The sequence below is a fragment of the Rhinatrema bivittatum genome, chromosome 3 (genome assembly GCF_901001135.1).
Source record: "Rhinatrema bivittatum chromosome 3, aRhiBiv1.1, whole genome shotgun sequence".
Taxonomy (NCBI): Eukaryota; Metazoa; Chordata; class Amphibia; order Gymnophiona; family Rhinatrematidae; genus Rhinatrema; species Rhinatrema bivittatum.
In genome coordinates, this window is record NC_042617.1 from 82111592 (window position 1) to 82132760 (window position 21169).

General features: G+C 45.5%; 1 protein-coding gene across 6 annotated transcripts in view; it reads right to left on the reverse strand.

The window, feature by feature from the left end:
• The window catches only part of NRXN1 (neurexin 1), a 2509029-nt gene extending 2500448 nt beyond the window's left edge, over window positions 1–8581 (reverse strand). For all 6 annotated transcript variants that reach the window (XM_029593411.1, XM_029593405.1, XM_029593410.1 and 3 more), the window contains exon 1: window positions 8329–8581. The gene's annotated coding sequence lies outside the window, so the exon portion shown is untranslated. The remainder of the gene's footprint in view (window positions 1–8328) is intronic.
• Between the last annotated feature and the right edge of the window lie 12588 nt (window positions 8582–21169).

Below are 21169 nucleotides of genomic sequence, written 5' to 3' on the forward strand. Positions count from 1 at the left end.
AAAATGTCATAGGACATTATATAATCTCATAAATGACTAAGTGAATGGCATTTACAATTCTGTGGGGAATCCTTATTATATAGGCTTCTCTGTGTGCGGGGAAGACCAGGAGAGACCACAAATTACAGGTTGAAATGAAGGCTATGGAAACAACCTTGCTGCAGCCAAAAGCAGAAGCGCTCTAATTTCAAAATCAGGCTAGCAGTATCATTAATCTCTTTCTTCATTTTCTACATCATTTCTAGAATCTAATTCGTCTCTACTAGAATGATTGATTTGTTTTCTATACAGGATCCGCAGTTCTGACTATTTAACATTTTTAAAGTATGATTTTATCCCCAGTACATAATATCAGCCAAACAAAATAAAAATGCTAAAACAAACTGGAGTTCATTCTTCTATTTTCTCACACTGATATCGTCCCAGAATATTCGTAAAGCCTAGCACATACCCCCCCCCCCCCAAAATATCTCTCCATCCTCTCCAAAATGATCTTCATCCCTAAAGCTGTTTTATAGAATCGATTCCACAAATCTATAAATACACAATATACGGGTCCATTACAATACATGCAGCTCACTACAGTATTCAGAAAAATGCTTTTCTATTTTCCAAACACAGATAATAAATCACCGCATTCAGCCTTAACTTGGTACCTCAGTCAGTTCCACCATCTCATCTTCTTGTCATCTACCTACTCAGAATGCTGCACGCACCCAGCCTTGTGCATCCTTAATAGAGCTGAGCCCCGGATACGGATTTTTTTTTCCTTTTCTCTCCTTTTCCTCGCCCCTACAAACAAGATCGATATCGACTTGAATGGATTGTTTTTTTCTCACCCTGTAATAGATCGGAAGCATGTAATGGGTCAAATGAAATTTCCTAGGTCTCTGGATAAGGCAAAGCGCTGAGCCTTTTTAGCGGCGTCAGGTTCCAGCTTCTGTCTCCCGGAGAGTGCGAGAGAGAGAGAGAGAGAGAGAGAGAGAGAGAGAGAGAGAGAGAGGGAGGGGCGGAGGGAAGGCTCACGTGACGCCCGGCGCTGTCCGTCTGCGGGAGGGGGCGGGGCTTTCGCTGCGCTCTGCAGCACCTATGACAGAGGCTTCTCCAGACTCCAGGCGGCCGCTGCCAGCCTCGGAGAGCCGAGCAAGACGGGAAACGCCCACCACCCGCCCCCTCCTTCTCTTCCTTGCTTTAAGGGATGATTTTTAACCTTTTATTCTTAATCGCAAAGACACAGGCACAAAATCCGCTGTACCACAAAGCTATCTCCTTCCATACTTTCGGACTGACAAAAAGAAGCTGGCAATGCACATCTTCGTCTTAACTCTGGCACGCCGTAGCTCACGGACGACCGCCCCTCCCACCCTTGACCACGCGACAACAGAGTAGGTAAACCAGGATAACTTTTATTAAGTGGAAGAAACGGCCACAGCCAAAATTTAACATTATAACCTTATTACTTTATATTGCAGCAGCTTAAACAATTGGCATTAGCTAAATGCCATGCCCTCACCGGTACCTTCCTTGTTCTTCCCACCCCAATGCTTTTTTGGAGACGGCAGCCCTCCATCCTTCCGCTCCGTGAAGGTGGTATACCATTGACACCCCGCTCCGTGAATGCCAATCCCGCCTTCCGCTCCGTGAAGGGGAACACCCGCCACTGGCATCCCGCTCCGTGAACGCCTCCGTGGCTACTGCCACTCCGTGCAGTATTCTGCCGCCTCCTCCCACCCCTGGCCTTGCGGGCCGCGATTATTGCTTATGCCAGGCCTTCATTGGGCCACCCCCAGACCGGCCATTATCTCGGTCTCCGCCATGCTTAGTTATATCCATGCCCCCGCTTTCCCCCTATGCAAAGTCCTTGGTGCTGTGCTCCTCCCCTTCCCCCAACACCAAAAACTTCCCCTCTATGCAGCGATACATCCCCTTATGCTCCAGTGAGGGCACCCGCCAAAGTAGGAAACAGTAAAACCTTATTTGTTTTCTACCCCCACTAATTAACTAAAGCTGCTGTGGCCGTTTGCAGGGCGAGGATGAAGATATCTACCCCAACGTCTGATAAGTGAACCCCATCCGGCCTATACATGCCTGAACATGAGAGCGAAATATCATCATGCTTGATGACATATCCCCCTATAGCTCTCAACCATGTGCCCACTTCTTTATTTAATTTGCGCCTGCTTTTTTCGATGGATTTGTGCGACCTCGCGTCCCTCCATACCAATCGGGGGATAATGTGGGACCATACCAATACCACGGCTGGCCATATAGCCTTAATTGCAGTCAAGTCCTTCTTGATCGTGATTATTAAGTCAATGTTTTTGACTGCGACCAAATCGTTACCGCCCAAATTACAGATGATAATATCAGGCTGTGGTAGTTGCCTGGCGTAATGGAGGATGCAAGGCATTAGTTGGACCCACCTCATCCCTCGTTTGCCGAGCCAGAATAAGCTGGCCTTGCTACGCGGTATGCCCATGTGCTCGCTGGAGGTCTTTTTCTTGTTTCTAATGTGCGCCCAATAAATGTACGAGTGCCCCATGATCCATATCACTTTCGCGCTCCCCGCTGACGAGTCTATGATGGACAAAATAAAACGGTTATGTGTAACAGGACGGTAAATATATGCTTTTTATGTTTCCCAGTGAAACTGTTCATTGGGCTGTCTGGTTATTGGGTCGTATGTATGTTTTGAATTTACCGGATTTCCACCGCCCTAGCGCCTTAATTTGATCTTCGCTTAAACCGCTGCTGCTGGCGAAGGATGCTGCGCCTATTCGGAATGAATGTGTGTGATAAGCTCCCGCGTCTTCCCCTATCTTTTCCAAGCCTTTGCGTAGTATACTGATAAACTGGTAACGCGATAGTGCGTTGCCATCTTTGTGTTTTAGTAAGGGCCCTCCCCCCAGCGGGCGTACTTTGAGGTATTCTGTCGTAGCCCTTACGGGGCATATCTCCCCCGTATGAGCCGGGTATAATGTAATCCAGCGACCTACTGCCTGTTGATCAGTTTTTGCTCGCCTGAGAAAGATCTGTACTGTCTCCTTAACCAGCCTTATGTTTTCTATCAGGAGACCCCCATCCGATGCCCTGGTGGTCACCTTTGCCCTCGGGATAAGCTCGCTGTTTCTAAATGCCCAAAGAACATTAGTGAAAAAGCCACGGTCCATAGCTTTACCTCATAATTGTCCCAAACTAGGCTGGGGAGCTCCTTTACCAGTGCTTGTAGCAGCATTGGTGTGATAGGCTTTCTGGCGTCCCTTCTAACTGGTTCTTGTCTCCGCCAACCCTCTAATATCTTTTTTTTATGAGAAAGGAGTTGCTAATTGTGCCTATACCCCATAGTTTGGAGACGGAAACAATAGCAGCTACATGTTGCCCTGCCTGTGCTCTTGATACCCCCGAGTTCTTGAGGTAGAGCAAGAACTCTGTTACATTTCTCTCTGTCATTACATTTCTCTCTGTCATTGTCCCCTGAACTTGCGTGTTATTTGATTGGCAAAATTTTTGGAACAAGCTCCAGCCGCGTGCATATGCTCTCCCCGTACTCTCTGCCAGAGCCGATCTCAATATGGAGGCGATTCCGGGCACCCTAATTCCCAAATCCGAGGAGGGACGCGATAAGGTTGATGCTCTGCTTCCGGGGCCAGGAATCTGAAACGAGACCACTGACAACGAGACAATGCATCAGCGATGCCGTTAGCTTCCCCCGGAACGTACTTAGCCTTAAAGACCAGGTTAATGCGCAGGCAGAGCAGTACTAAATCCCGCAATAGCCTAATGACCCTAGGGGAGTGAGCGGTGAGAGAATTTATCGCCTGTACAACCGCCATGTTGTCTGACCAAAAAACCACTCTTCTGTTGTGGAAACATGCTTTCCACATGTGTATTGCTGCAACAATGGGGAACAATTTGAGAAAAATGATGTCTGAGTAAACCCATGGCTTCCCACTGTACTTGCCATCGTTCCGCGCACCATTTCCCAGCCAGATAGGCCCCAAATCCAGCGCTCCCCGCTGCGTCGGTGTAGAGCTGCAGCTCCCTATTGGTCATGATTGGGTCCCTCCAAACTGTCCGCCCATTATATTCCCCTAGGAATGTCTTCCATACTATGAGGTCCTCCCTGAGCTCCTTGGTGATTCTAATGAAATGATGGCTCCTGCGAATACCTGCTGTAGCTTGGGACAATCTTCTAATGAAGGGGCGACCCATGGGCATTATCTTGCAAGCGAAATTGAGGTGACCAATGAGTGACTGCATTTGTTTTAGCGTGATTTTGCGTGATTGTTCGGTAGTAGATATGTTGGCGCGTAACGCTTCTAGTTTTGCGGGCGGTAGGCGTGTGACCATTTGCAGAGTATCAATTTCGATACCGAGAAATGACAATTTTTGTGACTGTCCTTCTGATTTGTGCTTAGCTAGCGGAATACCTAATTCGTCAGCTTTCCGGGTGAATGCTTCGAGGGCTTGCGCACAGGCCTGTGTGTCCCTATGGCCGGTAAACAGAAAATCATCCAAATAGTGTATGATTTTCCCTTTCCCGATGTCCTGCTCTACAGCCCATTGCACAAATGTGCTAAACCTCTCAAAGTAGGCGCAAGATATAGAGCAGCCCATCGGGAGGCATTTATCGAAGTAATATTTACCTCGGAATTGAAACCCCAACAGATGGAAGCAGCTTGGATGTATTGGAAGCAAGCGGAAGGCTGATTCAATGTCGGCTTTTGCCAACCATGCCCCTTGCCCCCAATGCCTCACCATGTCTAATGCCTGGTCGAATGAGGCATAGGCGACCGAGCATGCTTCGGGGTCCAAGTAATCATTCACTGACCCACCCTCTGGGAAGGATAAATGGTGAATCATTCGGAATTCCCCTGGCTCTTTTTTGGGAACCACCCCAAGAGGGGAAATCCTAAAATGAGGTAGAGGTTTGTCATTGAATGGGCCTTCCACCCTACCCATGTCGCTTTCTTTTTTGATCTTTAGTGCAATGACCTCTTCATTATTCCTCGCAGATAACAGATTCTTAGCCTCTGTGGTGGTTTCTGGCCCCATGAAAGGTATGTGAAAACCTTGGGAAAACCCTTCGTATAGCCATCTGGCCTCCTTGGGCTGATAACCCTTTAAACAGACCTGCAAGCTATGTATCTTAATGGGGGTAGGTGCTCTAATGAATTTATTGTTGCTCTGTGTGGGGGATGGTTCCTCCCCTTGAGCATTTTGTTTGAGGGTGGCCTGCACCGCATCCCATGCAGGCGTGTCTGAATTTGCAGGCAGCAGCGAATCTGCAAAAACCAGAGTTGAACAGCCTACAGATGGGAGTCCCCCCGCCCCTAAATCTAGTGGCTTGCCCCCACCTTTGCCCTTGACGAAAGGGCTGACCTTGCCGAAATGGAAATCTTCCCGTAAAAGTATGTTGGCGAGGAGTTAACCATGTACTCGGCTGGTATGCATTGCCAGCGAAGCCAGGGACAACCTCCTGCACCGGTCGGTACGGTGTGATTTTTAAGAGCCAGAGGTCAATATCCTTGCGATCCCATTCTAAACCTGGGTTCACAGCCATATTCCTTCTGAACTGCTCATCATACTCCGACCAAGCCGTACCACCATACGTGCGATAAGCACCACAAATGACGTCCTGGTAAGCAATTAAGGAGCAACATTTTTCAGGAAATTTTTGACCTATGATGGATGACAGAATTCTGAATCCTGCTGACCAATTAGCTAGCGTCTTAGCGATGAAGGGTTTCTCCCTAGCTGAGAGTTTGCACGCTTCGTGGCATTTGGGATCGGAACCCTCCCCTTCTTTCCTGAGCAGCTCAAATATATCTACATATTCGCTGCGCCATATTTTCTCTTTTAACACCTCTGACACATGCGCGGTTAGTGAGCCCACTGTACATGTGTATTGTGCAGCGTTATTGCCATTCGTGGCTGAGCTACCAGTGGTATTGTGCCCATTGGTCCCCAGCTGACCCACCGTTGTTCCAACCGCTGTAGCTGTGGCTGGGGTTGGTGTTCCAACAGCTGTAGCTGTGGCTGGGGTTGGTGTCACAAGTAAAATATCCCCCATGGGTCGTCCTGACTGCCCTGTTTCCTGTGTTGGGCTAGTGTTAGCATTACCCTGCCCATGCCAGTTATCGAAAATAGCTTTCATAGCAGCGAAAATGTCAGTAGGAGCGCTTTGTGGCCCCAGCCACACTTCGCTGCCATTCCTTGGTGGTGGGTAACTGGGCTGTGTTGGGGGTACCTGCGCATTACCCTGGCCCCGGTTTAAATCAGGGTACTCACAGTTCTGTCCTTCTTGTGGTTGCCCGTGTTGTCCATGAGCTGTCTGTTGACGTGCTGGTGGCTGGGTGTTGCCAGCTGAACTGTTGGAGCTGCCCGCTGCACAGTGCTGTGGACCGATGGGCACTGAGCCAGGGGATGGGCTAGTGGTATGCGTTAAGGCATCCAGCATTGCCTTCACCCTGTCCGTGCCATGGATAGCAGCCGCTGACAAGGTTTGGTCCATGAGCTGACGCAGCTGTCGTTCGGTAACATTGCCGAAGTTCTCTCGTGGCGGTGCTGCAGGGGTCGGTGCTGCAGGGGTCATGCCCCGTGGAGGGGGCTGCTCCGGTACATAGCAGCCCAAATGGCTGATGCTACGCGGTTGTCGTGTGCTTGCGGATTTCCTCTTCTTATTCCTCTGTGTCTTGGTCTTACGTTTTTCGACTTCTGGCGTTGCCGCGAAGTTTTCCTGCAATTTGCTTGGCTTCCAACGTGCTCACTTGGCTGGAGCCTGAGCCTGGTCCGGCATAAGTGCGGACGGGGCACAAGCCATAGCAAACTGAGTGGTAGCCATGCTGTGTAGACATATTAAATGGTTAGATCCCGCACAGTTTTTTTGGGGGGGGGCATATGAATAGGTAGCCAAACGTGGGTGTGCGAGGGAGCAGCCGGGGTTACGGGGGGGAGCACTTTTGGGCCCGGCAAGTTTGGGGGGGCTGGACGGGAATAGGATGGGGGTGGGGACAGCTGGGGAAGGTGGGGGGGGGCGAGGGGCTGCCGGACTCCGTGGAGAGGCGGGAGTGCCGGCGCATTGGGGGGGGGGCCTGGGGAGTAAAAGAAAAGTAATAGTAAAAGAAAATCCTGAAACTCCATGTGCTGACCTCCCAAAATGGCCGCTGCCATGTGCTGACCTCCCAAAATGGCCGCTGCCATGTGCTGACCTCCCAAAATGGCCGCTGCCATGTGCTGACCTCCCAAAATGGCCGCTGCCATGTGCTGACCTCCCAAAATGGCCGCTGCCATGTGCTGACCTCCCAAAATGGCCGCTGCCATGTGCTGACCTCTGCTGGCAAGCCCTTCCAATAAGAACCACAATACCATGCTAAGATGTAAGCCGACCTTTCATTAATATTTTAATTTACTTTGTATAGAGCTGCATAGCGCAGCCTAAATCATATCTATCAAGCTGAGGGTCCTGTACTCCTTATAATTCAGTATAAACGTGCACATGGGACAGCTGTCCCTTTAAATGGTAACCGAATACTAAATATCACCTTTAGGATTAATATAAAAAACATCCTGTTAACCTGGCTGAGCACTCAAATGCCGTACCGCTGTCCCATAGACATATCATCAGAATTCCCAACTACGGGATGCTGGCTACTTTTTAATTGTCAGATTACTTAGGTATAACAAAGCACATCCACAGGTTGTTGAGGTAGCATGGTAGACATGAAGCCTGCCCACTTCCTAGCAATTTAGAGAGCGAGGGGTAAAGCAATACATAGAAAACGTCGATTTTAAAGTAAAGCAAGCCTACAAGATCAGTGCTCTAACCACTGAGCTACCAAGCCTGCTACTGCCAGCCATGTGCTCTAACCACCTATGCATTCACCATGTGTAGACCCCTTCAATGGCGTTTCTTAAGAGGCTACAAGTGAAAGATAACCAGCCCTGCACTCGCTGCCCTTTCAATAAATACAGCAACATGCAGAGCAAGCATTGTGCTGAAAGCCAGCCATGAGTTCATAAAATATATATATATAATAACAGGTAAAGTGTGGCCATGTGCCCATGGCATTTCACTAAATATATATTAGTTAAAATATATATAACCAGCCATGTGCTAAGGCATTTCCTTAAATAAAATAACATTCCAGGCAGAAGCAGCCATGCATTCAAAGCCTTTTCATTAAATAAAGTACTGGTAATGCAGAGCCAGCTCAATGCAAAAGGGGGGGGGGGGGGGTGAGCATACCTTCCAGACCTTAGCAACACAAAATTACCATTAATATTCTCAACATTTTGCCTATCAGCCACAAAATCTTTGTACTTTACCCAATGATGTAATCAAAGAAATCGTTCCTGCTCCTATAGCTGATCTGCTCCTCTTACAGCACAGCCGTGCTGGAGGCAAAGTGAAAGTAAAAGCAAAACTGTTGTAGCACAGCCGTGCTGAGGTCAGCCTGTTGCTCTCGCTTCCAGGCTGCAAATGTGCTCCCCCCACCCCGCCCTACCTCTAAGTACCTGAGCTCAGAGACGCCGCCTTCCTTGTCTCATTGGCTCATGCTCAGGTTTGAACTGGCCCCTAATCCCATTGTCCCCCCCTCTCCACACCTAGGCTGTGCCCCCCTCCCTCTTGCCTGCCGCAGGTCTGCCCAGTTATACGGCCCATGCCTCGAGAGGCAGGGCCTCCTTCAATCTCTGATACAGTGAGAACGGGGTTTTTTTCTTCCCCTATTCTAGACAGCCTTTCCCCAGGGATGATGGGGTTGAAGAGATAAACATGTAGAGTAATGTGAATAATAAAAAAAAAAAAACTTTGCTGGTCGTGGTGACAGGCTCCATTTTCTTTTTGTTTAGAGAGAAGATTTTGCGGTTGCAGGGAGTGCAGGCTCCACGTTCAGCAGTTTTCGCTGAAGGCAAAAAAAAAAAAAAGGAGAGCTTCTAGACAAATCCAAGATCTTGGCCTGTGTGAAGTCAGAAAGATGAAGACCACTTCTGCAAGGGGAATGCCTAAAGGCATTAATAAAAAAAAACAAAACATGCTCTGTTATACCAGTAATGCTTTGTATATCAAACATGATTGTTTTATGAAACATTCGCAATATGATTTAAAAGTGAATTTAGGGAAAGCTCAAGATAAAGGCTATGATGTTGACTTAGCTAACTTAGCAAAACTCCATTGCACTATTACTTTCGTTTGCTCTTCTATTGAAATATGTATATTATCAAGGAACTCTTACCCACTGGAAGTGCCAAAGCAGAATTGCAGAATATAGCTTGCTCTGCCTGTCCCCACTGAATGGCTATGGTACCGAGCTGTAGTGTCACAAAATCTTCATTGTGAAAACAGTAAAAGGTTCGTGCTGAAGGAGCCAGGGTTTCTTTCTTTCTTTCTTTCTTTTTTTTTTTTATACAAAACCACAAGATATTATCAGAAGGGCAAATGGAAATACAAAAAGACAACATCACAGTTCCAGTGAATGGGAAGGTTTCTGAAATGGTGTTTACATTAGTGGATACAGTTCCATTAAATAGGCAGCATTACCACAGAATGTTTATCTTTCACTCATCTCTGTTTCAACCACCATTAGTAACTCAGTAGTTTGCAACTGGTATAATACAAATAATATCTGGAACTTTAAAATAATGATGAAAAATATTAAACTATTTTGGATGTTTTTACATATATATACTTTACATTTTGTATTATTTACCTTATAACCACTGAACTGTATTGGGAAGCTAAATATCAAAATCACAGTTTTCTTCCCATTATCTTCCCAATACAGATATGCTAAATAACATTATGAAATGCTCAATAAAAGTAATTACTGATCTGAAAATGTGTTTCCCGAATTTCTAAAATGCTTTGGTAATGTAATCTTAAGAACTTCAGTGATCCTCTTTATATTAATGGTATTCTAACTTTAATCTTTAAGACAGGGTTGGGGAGTAAAGAAAAAAAACAGACAAAAAGAGACAGAACTGTTGAGGTTGAGAACAGAGAGATTAAAGTGCAGGTCACTTAGAGTAATGGGGATGTAATCCATGGGGACATTCACTCAGTAAGCATAGTTCTGTAGGATCTAATTTTAGATGTTTAATAGACACATTATTTCCATGAAATTCAGATTCAGAGAATGCACTGACACCACAAAATATAATTAAGACGTCTGAAACATCTTTGATAAAATCGTAGCTATCCTGGATGTTTAGTTTGGGAAATGACAGTTCTTTCATACATGAAGGTGGAACAGTCCCCTTATCATTATGAGATGGATCCAAGCTTTCAGGGTGAATATAATCCATCAGTGCATGAGTCTTAAAAATTATACATGGATGATGTATCATTGTGAAAAGATGCTACCAACTGCTGTTAGTAGTAGGATATTTTACTTCAAACCTGTTTTGCCCTCTTAATAAGGTGTAATAGTTGACTATTTTTCTTCCCTACCCTCTTTGAGCAGTTTTACTGGACAAGCATTGCTCAATTAAATAAAATCTATGCTTATTGCAATAATATCAACATTAAAGATGTTCGGGTTCCAGAATTTCATTCATTTCTTTTGTTCATTTGATTTACATTGAAGTCAGTAAAGAAAGTAATGCATCATATTTTGAGCTTTAACATTGTGGGTTTCTGTCCAAGTATAATGAAACTTGCAGGCAGGCATCAGCAGCAGAAGGAAGATCAGTCCGAGTCCAATATACCAAGAATAGGGCAAAGTGGTGCTCAAAGCATCATGACAGGTGCAAAGGAGAGGCAAAAATGTCATAACAGCCCAGGGCACCATGAGAAGGGCAAAACTTCATAAATAGCTGAATGAACACCCCAAGGCAAAGGATACATAAAATATTGACTTGAATACCCTAAAGCACCATGTGAGGGAAAAGCAGTACCAACAGTGGCATTCAGAACTTGTTATCATGAAAAGGGAAACACAGCACCAACAGTGATATGAAACTGCTCAAAGCAGCAAAAGGGGGGCAAAATAGCAGCACCAACATAAGAATATAAGAACATAAGAAATTGCCATGCTGGGTCAGACCAAGGGTCCATCAAGCCCAGCATCCTGTTTCCAACAGAGGCCAAACCAGGCCACAAGAACCTGGCAATTATCCAAAAATTAAGAAGATCCCATGCTACTGATGCAATTAATAGCAGTGGCTATTCCCTAAATAAACTTGATTAATAGCCATTAATGGACTTCTCCTCCAAGAACTTATCCAAACCTTTTTTGAACCCAGCTACACAAACTGCACTAACCACTTCCTCTGGCAACAAATTCCAGAGCTTTATTATGCATTGTGTTATGAATCTGCTGTCTGGTGAGAGGAGCAAGCAGATGGGAGTTGGCTATCTGTTATGGATCAACTCCTGCAGAGGGAGGAGTTAGAAATCTGTTAGATTATAGCTCCCACGGAGGGAGGAGTTAGCAGTCTGTTAGGTTCTACTCCTCAAGAGGGGGAAGAGTTAGCAATCTGTAGGAAACTAACTCCTATGGAGGAAGGAGTTAGCAATCTGTTATGATCCCATGAGGAGTTAGCAATCTTGTTAGGTTTGCTAGGGAGTAGCAATCTTGTTATGCTACAGCTCCTGTGGAAGGAGGAGTTTGCACCTGTACCAGTGGAGTGCTTGGAGAGGACACTCAGCTATAGAGGAATGTAGATAGGTGGCTCCTTGGGCCGATGGCAGATGACTGCACCCCCAGGAGGATATCCTGAGAGGGACCACCAGCTAGGCTTGGGTACGGAGACAGACACAGATAATTCTTTTATTAGACAGGTTAGTAGAACCACCAGAGGTGGCAGTAGTGAGCAGATATGCCCGGCAGGGCTGAAGTCCCTCAGGTACTGGAACAGCGATCCCAGGGTTGAGCTGTAGAAAAACTATAGATAGTGAGTAGACAAGGTATGCTGTGTTCATAGCCAGAACTAGATGACAACACTCACATAAGGTCTTTAGAAGCTGAGTAGCTGGAAAGGGTTAGGCCCTCGAGGAGCGAGTACCTGGTTCCAGGGAAAGCTCTGAGAGAGCGGTGGTAACTCACAAGTGTCTGCATCTGCGATAGCTTCTAGGCAGTAGAGAATCTTCAGAGTGTTCAGGAACATGGGCCCTCGAGGAGCGAGTACTAGTTCCTATCGGCAATCTGAAATAAAGATAAGAGAGCGAGGCCCCCGAGGAGCGGGTACCCCTGGTAAGTCTGAGGAGGCAGAGTAGCGTGGACGAATCCTTGCTAACTCGATTTGTTAGCAAATACTGAGACCTTTTATATTGGAAGTGGATGATGTCATCTCAGGGGGACGCCCCCGAGGTTCGCGCCCTTGCTGGTACATACATCGGAGCATGTGTGCCCTACATCATCAGTAACATGGCGGATCCGCAGCATCGTGCCAGTCCGGGGACGCCGGAGAGAGACGGCAAGAAAACTTTGCGGCAGCTAGCAGTCCATCAGACCCGGAGGGAGTCACCACAGAGGTAAAGAGGGCGGAGTGAGGGCGTCGAGCAGCGACGTGCGCAACCGTATCCCCCTTCAAAGGGCGATCTCCTCTTCGGGTACCAGGCTTAGGTTTGAAAGGATGCACGAGGTGAAACTGATGAAGCATCTCTTTGTCCAAGATATTGGTCTGTGGCTCCCAAGTGATCAAATCGGGGTCAAAGCCTTCCCAAATCAGAAGGTATTCAAAAGTCTTGCCTCGGTTGCGAACATCCAGAACCTCTTTGATCTCAATTTCTACTTCGTCTTCTGCAAAGGTGACAGATGGATCTTGAGATTTGGAAGAATCTTTCAGAGTGTTATTGATGATATCAGCAGCAATAGGTAGAGCTGCTGTGGACGTCAATGAGGAATTCAGTGGAAGTGGTGATGTTGAAGAATGTCCAAAATCCACTTCTAAAGATGAATCTCCAGTAGATGATGCTGGATGAGAGATGGTAGCATCACCAGCGGAAACGGACTGGCTGGATGCTAATGATATCTTCTTCAGATCTATTATGTGCTGAGGTTCCTCAGGCACATCTTCTGAATGAAATGAATGTGACAACGCATCTGCTCTGGTGTTTCAATCCCCCGATCGGTACTTAATCACAAAATCAAAACGATTGAAAAATAAAGACCATCTGGCCTGTCTGTAATTCAAACTTGCATGGCGGAGATACTCAAGGTTTTTGTGAGCCGTGAAGACAGTTATTTGATGTTGAGCGCCTTCGAGCCATGGCCACCACTCCTCAAATGCAAGCTTTATAGCTAGGAGCTCCTTGTCACCGATTCCGTAGTTCTTCTTGGCTGGAGAAAATCTTCGTGAGAAGAATGAACAGGGTTGTAAGGTCTTTGAGTCTCCGCTTGGCTCAACACAGCCCCTACCCCCACATCTGAAGCATCAACTTCGACAATAAAGGATCTGTTGGGGTCTGGATGCCGCAAGCATGGTTCAGTGGAGAAGGCAGCCTTCAATTTCTCGAACACGGAAATGGCCTCTGTTGACCATTTTGAAGCATTGGCACCCTTACGGGTCATCGCAGTCAAGGGTACAGTCAAAGAAGAATAGTTCTTAATAAATCTGCGATAATACTTGGTGAACCCCAGGAATCTCCTCAAGGCCTTCAGCTGGTGGGTTGAGAACAATTCTGAATACTTTCAAGTTTGTGAGGGTCCATTTGAAAGCCCTTCTTTGACATGATGTAGCCTAGGAAAGGCACTGAATCTTTGTGAAATTCACATTTCGAGAGTTTGGTGTACAGCTGATGTCCGCGGAGACGGTGGAGCACTTGCTTGACATCTGCAATGTGGGTCTCCCTATCCTGGGAGAAGATTAGTATGTCATCCAGGTAGACCACCACGTTCTTGTATAGCAGGTACCGCAAGATGTCATTCATCATATTTTGGAATGTTGCAGGTGCATTGCACAACCTGAACGGCATTACAAGATATTTGAAATGGCTGTCCCGCGTATTGAAGGCCGTTTTCCATTCATCGCCACTTCGAATGCGAATGAGGTTGTAGGCCCCCTTCAGGTCAAGCTTAGAAAATATCTTGGTCCCTTGTAGCCTATCAAACAGCTCTGAGATTAACAGCAAGGGGTAACGGTCTTTGATCATGATTTCATTTAAACCTCGATAGTCAATACACTGATGTAGGGTACCGACCTTCTTCCCCATAAAGAAAAAGCCTGCGCCGGCTGGCGACTTTGATGGTCGAATAAACCCTTTCTGGAGATTTTCTTCAATGTATCCAGACATTGTTTTATTCTCCGTACTTTCGGTGGCTCTGAATTGGGCTTCAATCTTATGGCACGGTCATAAGACCTATGTGGAGGAAGAATATCACCCGCTTCTTTGGAGAATACATCCCTGAAAGATGCGTATTCAGGCAGCAGTCCTGCCATCGCTGGAGTCATAGGCATACAAATGAGAGACGAGGCCTTTTTGAGGCATTTCCCATAACATTCTGGGCCCCATCGTGAGAGATCCAGGGATGCCCAGTCAAACTGGGGTTGGTGCACTTGCAGCCAGGGTAACCCAAGGACGATAGGGTGCATGACCTTTTCTAGTACAAAGAAGGAGATTATTTCCGTATGGAGTGCTCCGGTGCAAAGCGTAACTGACACAGTCTCACAAGTCACGTTGCCCAGCAAGGGCTCTCCATGAATGGAAGACAACAATAGTGGATCTTTTAATTTGATGAGAGGGATCCTCAAGTATTCCACTATTCGTCTAGTAATGAAGTTGCCTCCTGCCCCTGAGTCCACCAGGGCAGGAGTCTGAACTGTGACTGGTCCATAGGACAGGGAGACTGGGAGAGAGAGTGGAGGAGAGGATGTAGTCAGGCCCAAGAACAATCTTCCCACCGGGCTTAAGTTCATCGGTTTCCCGGACAAAAGGGGGCATGCAGAGACATCATGGTTGGGCTGACCACAGTACATGCACCGGCCGCGTTTCTTCCGAAATCTTCTCTCCTTTGAGGTCAAGTGGCCATGACCAAGTTGCATCAGTTCATCTTTGTCAACAGCAAGAATTGCTGGACCCATCTGAGGTGCAGGGGTACTGGCCTGATTCAACCCAGTTAACACCTTAGGCCGGAATTCCTTCACCTTGTCTCAGAGCCGACAATCAATCCGAGTAGCTAAGGCTATCAATTCTTCCAGCGAGTCAGGTGTCTGGCGTGCAACCAGCTCATCTTTCAAGCGGGTATCCAGGCCTCTGCAGAAGAGGGTCTTGAGACATCTGGGGTCCCAGTAAAGTTCCGCTACAAGAGTCTTGAATTCTATGGCAAATTCAGCCAATGATCTGTTGCCTTGCTTCAAGTCCACTAAAGCAAACCCAGCAACAGACATATGAGCAGGGTCATCAAAACGGATTTAAACAAGTCCATAAATCCTTCTATGTCCTGCAAAATAGGGTCCTTGTGTTCCCACAAGGTAGATGCCCACGACAAGGCCCAAGTATGACAGGATGTAGGTGGATTTAGAGAGGGCCGTGGTAAACAATGAAGGCTGTAAAGTAAAATGCATGCTGCATTGGTTCAAAAAGCCCTGCGTCTTCTGGAGTTCTCCGGAGAAGCGAATAGGAGCAGCCAGTGGAACTGCAGTCTTTAAAGTTACCTCCTCTTGAGTAAAGTTACCTCCTCTTGAGTAAAGTTACTCCTTCTTGAGTAGAAGCTGTGCCTTGTATCTTCTGTGTGTGAAGCTGATGGAATGCTGCAGTAAGTTTCTCCAAGGTTTCTTGCTGTTCTGAGATGTGTTGAGCCAGGCCCGGTATAGCCTGCAAAGTGGAGAGGTGTGCCGGGTCCATGGGTACTGACATCTCATACCTTAAGCTGGATTCCCAGGAGTACTGCTTCTCCAAAATAAAGCCGGATCCACTGGAGTTAGCAATCTGTTATGAATCTGCTGTCTGGTGGGAGGAGCAAGCAGATGGGAGTTGGCTATCTGTTATGGATCAACTCCTGGAGAGGGAGGAGTTAGCAATCTGTTAGATTATAGCTCCCATGGAGGGAGGAGTTAGCAATCTGTTAGGTTCTACTCCTCAAGAGGGGGAAGAGTTAGCAATCTGTACGAAACTAACTCCTACGGAGGAAGGAGTTAGCAATCTGTTATGATCCCATGAGGAGTTAGCAATCTTGTTAGGTTTGCTAGGGAGTAGCAATCTTGTTATGCTACAGCTCCTGAGGAAGGAGGAGTTTGCACCCTGTACCAGCGGAGTGCTTGGAGAGGACACTCAGCTGTAGAGGAATGTAGATAGGTGGATCCTTGGGCCGATGGCAGATGACTGCACCCCCAGGAGGATATCCTGAGAGGGACCACCAGCTAGGCTTGGGTAGGGAGACAGACACAGATAATTCTTTTATTAGACAGGTTAGTAGAACCACCAAAGGTGGCAGTAGTGAGCAGATATGCCCGGCAAGGCGATCCCAGGGTTGAGCTGTAGAGAAACTATAGATAGTGAGTAGACAGGGTATGCTGTGTTCATAGCCAGAACTAGATGGCAACACTCACATAAGGTCTTAAGAAGCTCAGTAGCTGGAAAGGGTTAGGCCCTCGAGGAGCGAGTACCTGGTTCCATGGAAAGCTCTGAGAGAGTGGTGGTAACTCACAAGAGTCTGTATCTGCGTTAGCTTTTAGGCAGTAGAGAATCTTCAGAGTGTTCAGGAACATGGGCCCTCGAGGAGCGAGTACCGGTTCCTATCAGCAATCTGAAATAAAGATAAGAGAGCGAGATCCCCGAGGATTGGGTACCCCTGGTAAGTCCGAGGAGGCAGAATAGCTTGGACGAATCCTTGCTAACTCGATTTGTTAGCAAATACTGAGACCTTTTATATTGGAAGTGGATGATGTCATCTCAGTGGGACGCCCCCAAGGTTCGCACCCTAGCTGGTACATACAGTCCAATGAATGAAGAAGGGGCAAAGGGTGCCAGCTATAGTGGCATGAAGATGCACATCTCACAGATTGGTAAACAGACAACATGAAAGAATTGGAAATGAACGAGATACTGTCCCTGACTCAGCATGAGGCAGTCTAGCAAAGAAATACTCTGATACAAAGACATTTGAAGGTAAATGTACATATATTTATTTGTGAAGAGAGACATATGTACGGTGGATAGAGGTTTTGATTTTCATGGCCAGCCATTCTATTTTTTTGGTGGTAGGGAGGGGCACTATCAGCTTTGGCTGACCTAGTCATGTGCTTCCTTGAAGATGGGTTCAGTCACAACTGAATGTACCCTCATGGACCATGTTCACAGATGCCTGTGAACAAGGGGAGAGTGCTATCGAAAAGACCTGGAGGCCAGTGTGGTTCCTAAGATATAAAAGTCTTGGGACAATCGGGAGACAGATTGGCAGCAGAGGTGGTAGGGATCACAGCAGGGAGTCATTGATGCTGAGGAAATAGCTGGGCCAGCATTGAAAGGCAGAGTAGTACACACTTATGGGCCAGGGAGATGGCTGCATCCACAGTAGCAGTGGATCAGCAAGGGGAACTTCCCGAGGAAGTGGTATCTAAATGGAGTGTGAATGCCAGGGATTTGCTCCATGTTGCTGAAGCTGTCGTGGAGGCATTTCCTTCAAGATGTCTCTAATTCCCAGCACCTCTTTCCCTGCATATCTCTAGTTCCCTGAATTTCCTTCTGCAACACATTTCTAATTCCATGCAGCACTTCTCTAATGCATTGTAATCCCTGACACACCTCCTCTTGAAGCCCATGGCAACCTTTCAATATATAAATGCAATACAAATTTCCCCATTGTACAACACTACTATAGGATTTACCATGGTCAGACTATGCAAGTTTAAGGCTGTAAAGACCTGCAGTTCAATTGTTAACCCAGCAGAAAAAAAATGAAACTGCACACCTCATTAGCATATAACAGCATTAAACTTTCTTAAATAATCAGAAACTTGGTCAATCTGCTCATTCTACAACACATGAATACTGTAGAGATTTATGCATGAAGAATTGCTCAAAGGTTTCAAACTAATACTGAATATGCATTTGCAACTAGCTCAAATCTTTGCACAGTCTTCACACTGCTAACAATGTCCCAGCTTGAGTCCTGCTGTGCAGCTGTTTGAATGCTCAAGGGCGGGAGATGATGTCAGCTGAATTCACACTGCAACAGCCTTCAGCCAAGGAAACCTCTGTCTCCAAGAAGATCAGACAGCTCTGGGTCCCAATCTCAGGTCCTGGGTTACAAACAAATAACAGTTTTTAATATAACAGCAGGGCAGAGGGCTCCATCTGTCTCCTAAGTAGTGGAGAAACAGGGTCTCTGCTCATCTCTTACATGCAAAATTATATTCAAATATAATATCTTTCCAAAGACAATCACAATAATTACAGGGATTCAACTTCCTCAAGCAACTGATAAAAATGATTTGCACATTTATAAGCTCTAATATACAGGCAGAGTAACCGTGGGATTCCAGTACAGTAACAGGAACTATGAAGGGCTGCTTACATTTTCACAAACAAATAACAGTTTTTAACATAACAGCAGGGCAGAGAGCTCCATCTGTCTGGTAGCTATTGGAGAAACAGTCTGCTTGCTCATGCTCAATAATAGCATGCCATACTGGGTCAGACAAAGGTTACATCAAGCCCAGTATCCTGTGTTCAACAGTGGCCAACCAAGTTAAAAGTACCAGGCAAGTACCCAAACATTAAATGAATATATCCCAAGCTACTAATCTTTATTGATTAATAGCAATTTATGGACTTTTACTCTAGTAACTTATCCAAACCTTTTTTAAACCAGGTTACACTAAGTGGCATAACTATATCTTAGGGCAATGAATTCCAGAGCTTAATTATGCATTGAGTGGAAAAGAATTTTCAATGAAATTGCCTAATTTGTCCTGTTTCGGGGAGCCCAAAACCCAAACGAGTTTTTTCCAAAATTATTTTTCGGGTTTAGTGTGCACTAACTCCCGTTAGTGTGCACTAATTGAAAATTCAGGTCCCCCCGAATTTAAAAGCCCCGAACCACAGGAAATATGAAATTTCCTGCGGCAGGCTGAAAACAAACATCTCTAATAACCAATTCACATTTACTGGTTCAAGCCCTTTCCTGATTTTGTAGACCTCTATCATATCCTTCCTCAGCTGTCTTCTCCTTGCTGAACAGCCCTAACCTCTTTAGCCTTTCCTCATAGGGCAGTCTTTCCATCCCCTTTATCATTTTGGCCACCCTTCTCTGTACTTTCTCCAGTGCAACTATATCTTTTTTGAGATGCGGCAACCAGAACTGTACATAGTATTCAAGATGCGGTCTCACCATGGAGCGATATATATGCATTATGAAATCCACCATTTTATTTGCCATTCTCTTCCTAATAATTCCTAACATTCTGTTTGCTTTTTGACTGCCACAGTACACTGAGCCGACGATTTCAATGTATTGTCCACTATGACTTCTAGATCTCTTTCCTGGGAGGTAACTCCTAATGTGAAACCTAACATTGTGTAACCACAGCAAGGGTTAGTTTTCCCTATATGCATCACCTTGCAATTGTCCACATTAAATGTTATGTGCTGTTTGGACGCCCAATCTTCCAGTCTTACAAGGTCCTCATGCAATTTATCATAATCCACTTGAAATTTACTCTACATAAATTTTGTGTCATCCACAAATTTAAGCACCTCACTCATCTGGCCAGATCATTTATAAATATATTAAAAAGCACTTGACCTAGTACAAATCCTTGAGACACTCCACGGTTTTCCTTTTTCCACTGTGAAAACAAACCATTTAATTATACTTTCTGTTTCCTGTCTTTTAACCAGTTTGCAATCCACAAAAGGATATTGCCTCCTATCCCATGACTTTTTAGTTTTCTTAGAAACCTCTTATGAGGGACTTTGTTGAGCACCTTCTGAAAATTCTAATACACCACATCTACCGGTTCACCTTTGTTCACATGCTTATTTATCCCTTCATAAAAATGTAGGAGATTTGTGAGACAAGACTTCTCTTGGGTAAAACCATGCTGGCTGTGTCCCATTATATCATATCTATCTAAATGTTCTGTGATTTTATTCTTTATAACAGTTTCCACAATGTTTCCCAGCACTGAATTCAGGCTCACCAGTCTATAGTTTCCCAGATCTCTGCTGGAGCCTTTTTAAATATTGGGCTACTTTGGCCACACTCCAGTCTTCATGTACAATGGACGATTTTAATGATAAGTTACACATTTTTACTAATAGATATGAAATTTCATTTTTTTTAGTTCTTTCTGAACCCTGGGGTATATATCATCTAGTCCAGATAATTTACTACTCTTCAGTTTGTCAATCTGGCCTACTACATCTTCCAGGTTCACCATAATTTTGTTCAGTTCATCTGAATCATCACCCTTGAAAACCGTCTCTGGAACGAGTATCTCCCCAACATCCTCTTCAGTAAACACCGAAGCAAATAATTTGTTTAGTCTTACTACAATGGCCTTATCTTCCCTAAGTGCCCCTTTAACCCCTTGCTCATCTAACAGCTCCATCCCCTTTATCATTTTAGTCAACCTTCTCTATACTTTTTCTTGTGCAACTATTTCTTTTTAAAGGTGTTGACCAGAATTGCACATAGTATTGAAGTTGCAGTGTCACCATGAAGCAATACAGAGGCATTATGACATTCTCTGTGTAACCTGGGCAACGTTTTGGGTTACTATTAAGTCCTGGTAATAGCCTTGCAGTGCAATTAGAGAACGGAATTAGGAGGATCCATTTTGTGACAGCCTTCCCAGTGGCTGGGCTGAAATGGATATCCCCTGCAGGAGAATTTTTAGCAGAGCTCCGCAAAGGGTTCTAGGGGCAGTCTGAGTTGGAAGTTAGAGAGAGAGGTTGGAGTTTTCTCCTAAGTTACTTTTTGGCCTACCTGGAGTGCTGGAAATCCTCTGACCCACACATATATTTTAAGAGAAAGATTTGATGTTTATTATCATAACAATTTTAAATAATTCAACAAATGTGTCCTAAAATGTATCATACACTCACACATTCATACCATTAAAACAAATTTAGGATACCATGAAATAACCTGCCATTAGTCCTAATATTAGGGATGTGAATCGTGTAATCGATTGTCTTAATGATCGATTTTGGCTGGGGGGGGAGGGAAATCTGATCGTCGTGTTTTGTTTTGTTTTTAAATCGTTAAAAATCGTAAATCGG